We start from the raw sequence: 8,091 nt of genomic DNA on the forward strand, positions 1-8,091 counted from the left end.
AGACCAGCAATACAGTTTTTTTATTCAGGCAGATAATGGCATACCTTCGCGAGTAATTTTAAGATCCTTCGGACACGTAGAACTGAATGCCTCTCTAATTGTGTTTCATCAGAATAATGCCTACCACAAATTGGAGAAGAAGCTCGATCCAGCACTTAGCAAAATGTGTGAAGCCAGTCAAGTAATAATCTGAATTGGTGGAGGGGAGTGGATTTTGTATTCGGATTAAGCGATTTCAATAACTTAATAAAAGTTTGGTTTCATGTTCGGGCCGAAAGAAATTAGTTCTTAGTATTTCTTCACAGCCTAGTTTCTACGATCCTGAAGCGGTTCTTATTTATGACTGTAATTCATGTTTGGAGTCGTTTAGTTTCACACCTTTACATTTTTATTTATCCAAATATGCCTTTATAGTTCATTTCCAGCAAACAAGCGAAAGTAAAAGAGCAAAAATCAATCAATAAACCTTGCATGTCACCCCATGTTAAAATTCTGGAAACTTACCTGAGCTCTAAACTGCAGCTAAGCGTTTGGTGGAAACGTGCTATTAGATCAGAAATTTGGAATCACAATTGAACCCAATACAATAACGATATTAAAATGAGCCCAAAGTCGTTTTTAAAATATCTTTAGAAAGTATTTGTTTAAATTTTATGGGAAAAGAATGTGCAAGAAGTATTATACAATATTTTTAAGCTTTGATTAAGATATGTAACTATAATGTAAGCTTTAAAATGAAAGGCGAAAACCCCTAATAAAATAGAACAAAAGCAAGAAGATATATTTCCAATGAAACCAAGAAAGAATTTCTCTCTAGTTATACCTTTCCTGAGCATGAAATGGTATTATAACTTTGGTCCGATGTTTGTAAGTACCAGAACAAAAAGAGATAGACCCATGAAAATGTATACTTATATGATCAGAACGTCGAGCTGAGTTGATTTAGCCATGTCCGTCTGTCCGTCTGTCTGTCTGTTTGTATGCAATCTAGTCTCTCAGTTTTCGATATCCGGATCAAATTTGGTAGGTGGGTGTATTTTTATAATGTATTAATCATTTGTCGGAACCGGAAGAATCGGACCACTATAACATATAGCTCCCATACAACTGATTGTTCAGATATGAGATTTTTCATTATAACTTCTCCATTTATGCAGCTACGAACATGAAATTTTGCAATACTTGCACCCATTATCAACAGAATACTTACAGTGAAAATTACAAAGATCTGGTCACTATAACCTATAGCACCCATACAACTGATTGTTCAGATATAAAATTTTGCGTTATAACTCCTCCATTTATATAGCTAGGAACATGAAATTCCGCACTGTTTTCAATAATTATCAACAGAAAACTTACAGTGAAAATTAAAAAGATCGGGTAGCTATAACCTATAGCTCCCATACAACTGATTGTTCAGATATGAGATTTTTCGTTATAATTCATCCATTTCTGTAGCTAGGACCATGAAATTTCGCGCTGTTTTCACTCATTATCAACAGAAGACTTACAGCGAATTTAACAAAGATCGGGTCACTATAACCTGCAGCCCCCATACAACTGATTGTTCAGATATGAGGTCTTTTATCATAACTCCTCCATTTATGCAGCTAGGAACATGAAATTTCGCACCATTTTCACTCATTATTAACAGAATACATACAGTGGAAATAAAAAGGATCGGATGACTACAACATATATCTTCCATACATCTGATTGTTCAGATATGGGATTTTACTGTAAAACTCCTTTATTTGAACAGCTAAAACCGATAAATTTCGTAAGATATTTTATAAATAATAATACAAAGTCTACTGAGAAAATCGTCAAAATCTATGCTGTATAAGCTTTATCTCCTATAGCACTGATTGTTAAGATACCAGTTTTTGCCATATATCTCCTTTATGTACGAAACTAAACCCAATAAATTGTGTTACCGGTTTACATACCGATCAAATAGCGGTGAAAATCACTTAGATTGGTGTCATATAAAGTATATCTTCCATACCTCTGATTGTTTAGATGCGATTTTTTATATAAGTATGTAACTCCTCTATCGATGTATGCAGATGTATTAAAAAGCAGTAATCTGCCAAAGTAAAATTTGTAGATGTTCATGAAAGGTATGAAGCCTTCGGCATAGCAAAAAAAAAGAAGAAATTTCGATCTATGATTTTTAAAAGATATGTATTGCTATCAATACTCGATAAATCAATAAGAATTCTCACATAAAATCAATAACGAATCTCTATGGAATCTCTTGTTTTTTGTCTTTTTACCCCTTAGCCTAGAAACTTTTTTCTGCGTAACCAATTCTGATTTTACAAGTTACTTTGAATCCAAATCCCAATACATCCCCAAACAAACTTATTGTTATACCATTTGGTTAGTTTTGAAATTTCCAACAAACATTACGACTAAATTCAGAGTCATTTATACGCTAAACCTGGTCGAAAAATTTACCTTCCCTTTACTTATTCAAGGTAGCAATGAAAGAATATTTACTCCATTTATCCTTTAAAAAAAAATTACTTGTTTAGGCCCAAAAAATGCCAGAAAAGTTTTTGCACTGAAGCACCGTGCGATTTGAATGTTTAATTTTTTAGCGACAAGAATAATGGAAGAAAATACCTTTTAATGAGTTTTCGAAAATTGCCTTAAAATGGCGTTATTTTGAAAATATCGTTGTTGTAGTTGAAAAAAAAAACCTCAACCTGATCTTTCAAGTGCCCATTTTTTATGGTCAAAGGCAGTTTTCATAATTTTTAGTCGCCGCTTATTGAGAAAAAGTTAATACCATTTCTATGGCACCTTGAATACGAAAATTAGCCAAAAAGTATGTAGGTGAACTAATCAAGTTTCCATGAAGTGTCCGGAAATTACTCAGAAATCCTAATAAGTAATTAAAAAAGGTTTGGTGCATATATCTTAGTTTAATACCGAATATCCGGATATTTGGTTAATATCTGTTCATTTTTGTTATCCGGGTATCCGGTTGTTCTCAAAATAACTGAATCTATTGAGTTGAAAGCAAATAATAGAACATATATATCATTATTGCACAAACAATGGTTATTTTATTGTTATTTTTAGATTCGCAAAAGAAATGGAAAATAAATTTTTTTTGTCCAAAATTTATTAAATCAGTTTACAGCCCTTAAAATGCTCTTATTTTTTACCGACTTCAAAACAGGAGGAGGTTATCAACTCGTCGGAATATTTTTATGTATGTTACCGCATAACTCGGACTCACGTCAACCAATTTCTATAATTCTTTGAGAGCTACAAGCTTAAGACTGGTTTTCACCATATCAAATTCAATGGAGTTTGTAATCAAACTAAGTGAAAACATGTTGAGAAATTATACAAAAAAAAACGAACTATGGATTAACTTAGGGCAGAATTGGTCTTCATCCGCCCGTTTTTTTGCCTATAATATAATCGGTAAAGAAAGGGATAAAGGAGATAAAGTTGTGTCAAAATATGTCGACAAATTTTGTCGTCATACTATGAAATAGTGAATAGCTTTAACTATTTCTGCTGCTTGAAAAAGTACTTTGATTTTGCTATACATTTTCTTGAAGAAAGATATGTGAGTATTTTATTCTTGAGAAGCGGAAACTGATTTAAGAAGATTTTATAGCAAAACTTTCTTTTCCATATTCTTGAACGTCATTTTATATGAATTTTCCATCTTTTATTTAGAGCTGTATAAAGCTTTAATCAGAAATGTAATCGAATTGATGCAAAATATTTTAGTATAAGAGAAGATATATAAGACCAAATTTTATAATTAGAAAATAATACTTTTTTCGTGATGTTCCCTAATGCACACATACACACCCACATTTTGATAGAAGACTTTAAAAACGAAAACTTTTTTAATCAAAGTGACTTGAATACACTCAATAAACTACTAAATGGTATCTATTTCAAACAAAAATACAAATTTTGCAATTCTAAATTTTGCATGTTTTACATATAAATTTTTTTCAATTAAACCATAGTTTATCATTGAAAAGTAATTAAAAGTCGATTATTTATATTTACCTTTGGAAATTCTAAACTCTTATCCCATTTACGTGCTCCTATTCATCAAAGTGTCGTGAAATACTTGCTGCTTTCCAGGAAATTATTTCTTAAAATACACTTATTTGGTTTTGATTTTACTGCTAAAATATGTATAAATACACTGACATTTAACATTAATATTATCGTAAAAGTAGGTATGTATTTCTGTACACTTGTGAGTAATTTGCTCTTAAACAATTCTTTCTTATCGTTCACCACTCAACACTTGCACAATTTAACGCAAATTTCGACATTAATTCTTCACTTTAAACCACATTTGCTAGCTATAGTAATTTCCATTTGTGGCCTTCGATCCGCTGATAAGGGCAAAAGTAACCAACTTTGGCCTCAGGCGTCTGTCTCGTTGGCACCGCAGTGCAGCCGTCACAACAAATTAACCGAAAACAGAGCCGACGAAGGGCCGGGTGAGCGCAATGCGACTCTGGCGAATATGATAATTAACTTTTTTGCTTTTGTTTTTTGTTGCTCACTTGAGGTTGATGAATTGTAATAAATTTATTCGCATACTTGTTGTAAGTAGTTTCTGCTTCCTTTTTTGAGTTTTTATATAATTTACAATGTTGTGGATTAAATTCAACAACTGCAACGTAAAATGAAGCACAACGAGACACAAACACAAACCGATACTGCGGTACTGTTTCCCAGCTGACTGGCTGAATGTACGCCGAGGGGGTCTGACCGGATGCTGGAGATACAACGTGTAATACGAATGTTTGAGTACTTACTCGAGTTACCGGCAAAAATATGCAACAACTAACAAATAGTGTTCGGCGCAGAGAAGATAGGTGGGGGTAGTTGGTTCGTTGGTGCAGGCGGTGACAACACTGTTGGCAGCAGCTGCAACACCGACAACTTCCACGACTTTGCGACAGGTGACAGCTGTCAATATTTGACTGTGCAACACACTTGGGATTATTGCTGGCACATTTGGTGTTAATTTTCTTCAAAGCTTTACTTCAGTATTTTTTTTTTATTTTTAGTATATTAAATTAAATGCACAGTTAGTTATAGTTTTAAAGAGTGAATATATAAACATACATAGATAAGCATCATTTGAAATTATATATTCAAAAATTATATCTGAGTGATAGAAAATTGAACAAATTATAAAACCGAACGACGAGAAGCGAAGTTATTTCACACAACATCCAAACTAAATGAACAGACGACGAATACTGAACTCGCTGCGGCTGGCCAAATGCTACGCTAGTGCGTCTCTAATGTGACTCCAGTAAAACTGGCAAACAAACAACGGTTCATCGTGAGCGGATGGCTGGCTGGCGGAGAGCGTTTCCGGTGCGCTGTTTGAAAGTGGTGAGCAAAATGAAATAGAAGAGTGCAACCATGCTTGGAAAAATGTGAATGAAATGGTAGCGAAACATTGAGCGCCTGCAACGAGTGAACATAATTTGTGGGGGAAGTTGCACAATTGGCTGGGCTAGTATAAGAGTTTCCAAGTGTTGTGAAAGAGTATGTGAAGAAGATACATAAAATGCAATTAATAGCTAGGCGCTGGTAACCTATCAGCTGGGTGGTTTTGATATGTATGAGAGGCATGCAAAATAAAATAACACAATGAAAGTGGGTAAATAAGACAAAAAACAAAAAACACAAAACGTGAAATTTAGCTTGAAAACTAATGTTTAGCGAATACCTAGGGAGGCACGACTTTGCACTTAGGCGCATATTTAAGACAATTTATTACACAAATTAATTTTATTTAATGAATTTATTACAAAAATTGTTTAAATCGGTCGATAACCTTGACTGCCTCCGACCCAATCGTATAATTCTTTACTTGTTTATTAGATGCCTAACAATACAAATTTTCTTTTGTAACTACTTCAATAAAAAACGGCTAAAGTCGGCCGTTATCGGAATTTATTCGATGCATCGAATTGGAAACATCGATGTTCCCGATGCATCGGTTAACATCGCGCATCTCTAGTTGATATTTAGATCTGCTATCTGAATAGCAGTGGCACTATGGCTGATTTCCTAAACGTTTCTTGCTTTCGAATCAACAAAGTTGTGAATTCCTAAAAAGCAACCCTGATGTTTGTGATATTGCCTTATATATACATACATATGTACTTAAATGTTGCGCAAAAGATATCCAAATGTATAAACAAAGTAATCAGGACATCCCTTACATTATTGATGAAAAAATGGAAACAGCTGATTCTGATGTGAAAGCTGTTCTGGGTTGTTAAATTTTATCTAATATTTATCTACTTGCGCATTGTTATTTTTCTGAGAGAAAAGGTGTTCGCACGAACGAAAGGTCCTCAATCGAGTGTCTGTCTTGTAGCTATATAAACATGTATTCGGTGAAGAAACAACCTCTTCCCAGGAATGAGTTGTGCGCTGGGTTTGTGACCTGCCACGTAAAACCACTTCCAGTGAATAAGAGCGACGAAGCCTCGGATGAGACCCCTCTTTTAATGACGACCATGGTAAACGTTTAAAGGACTACGATGTGAGGGCTTGCACCCACAATGTCCGGACCCTTAATGGGGAAGATGCGTCTGCTCGGATCTTTGGAACCACCGTCGGAAAATTCAGCTCCACGCTGATCGACTGATCGACTTCGCCGTGGCACGAAACATGGTAATATGAAATATTAGTTTCAAACACAAAAATATCCATCAAGTAACGCGGCTGTCTTCAGATCAAAAAACGAGAAACCAAATCGATAATTTTGTGATAGGCGGGAGGCAAGCTTCCAGTGGTTTAGACTTAGATACAGTCCGAAGTCAATCATCGATTTGAACCACTATATTGTTGAAGCAGCCGCTCTGTGCAGCAAAAAATGTCCGCCCAACAATTCAAAGAAAGTTAAACGTCGAAAAGTTGGGGTCACAACAGACGGCCAATACATTCACTACTCCACCTGCTCTCAGAGATCACTCTTAAGTACCGCGGCAGAAGAGATAGTCGGATTTCAGCGCCCGAAAGAACAACTGGTACGATGAGGAATGTTAAAAAGGTGCAAAGAAAGGATGCCGCCTCCACAGTCATGCTGCGATCAGGCGCAACGCGAGCTATGTGGGACTGAAAAGGGAAAGGAGATGTTTTTGCCGCAATATGAAGAGAGGCCGAAATACGTAAGTTCGAAGAGCTGGCCGACAGGAAAAAGGACCGAAAATTTTACCAGAGAGTTAGGCGACTTACGAAAGGTTTCAAGACCAGGGCGAACTCCGGTAGCCACCTACTGAAAATGATAGATATCATCCACGGTTCCATATTTTCGTGTACGTTTTTATACATTCCAAAGAAAAATTATGCATTCGGGAGAATTTTTTACTTATTCGGAAGAATTTTCGACCTTAAAGTAAGGAAAGTTTTTCTTTGATCCAGAGATGGATTTTTGGTTCAGTGCAGGTGAAGAAGGACTTGGCTTCACTTAGCATTTCCAATTGGTGTCAGTTGGCACAGAAGAGAAACGACTGAGGTGGTTACAGTTCCAAATAAGAAGAAAAAGAGGATATCAAGAGCAGAATCAGAGTGCTCTATCGACGAACAAATATCTTCTTGTTCTAGAGTGGTGCTCTAACCGGCAAGCGAGTTTGACCGAGTGCATAAAGCAGTCGAGTGGGTTCGCTTATGTGCCAACTGGATCGATAAAATTCAGCCGGTTAATCCCTCTCGGATTAGGGGGTTAGAGTTACAAGAGAAGACTGATTGGTGATTCAGCAAAGCCACCGCAAGAACGAAAAGGTGTCTGCTCTAGCGAGGAATAGGTATTCGTTACACACATATGTTTTTTAAGGTTCTCACAATGTTTTATAAATCCTTATAAAGTAATTTTTGGTGGAAATAATTTTTGCATGACTTGCCTAATATTAGAAAATTCAATTCACCTAAATTTAGAGTTGGAATAAAAATAAAAAAAACCCAGTGTGTGTAGTCCCTACGCGCGGAAGAAGTGAAACTTAATAGGGGAAATTCTTCATCTTCATCTTCATTTTCATCTTCATCTTCATCTTCATCTTC

At 35.5% G+C, this 8,091-nt stretch overlaps 1 protein-coding gene across 1 annotated transcript in view; it reads right to left on the minus strand.

Moving 5' to 3' along the window:
- The window catches only part of LOC118742456, a 207,426-nt gene extending 202,299 nt beyond the window's left edge, over positions 1 to 5,127 (minus strand). Inside the window, exon 1 of the mRNA XM_036474538.1 lies at positions 4,054 to 5,127. The gene's annotated coding sequence lies outside the window, so the exon portion shown is untranslated. The remainder of the gene's footprint in view (positions 1 to 4,053) is intronic.
- Positions 5,128 to 8,091: the final 2,964 nt, after the last annotated feature.

Source organism: Rhagoletis pomonella, unplaced genomic scaffold (genome assembly GCF_013731165.1).
Source record: "Rhagoletis pomonella isolate Grant_MI unplaced genomic scaffold, Rhpom_1.0 Rhpom_scaffold_00007, whole genome shotgun sequence".
In the NCBI taxonomy this organism is placed as follows: Eukaryota; Metazoa; Arthropoda; class Insecta; order Diptera; family Tephritidae; genus Rhagoletis; species Rhagoletis pomonella.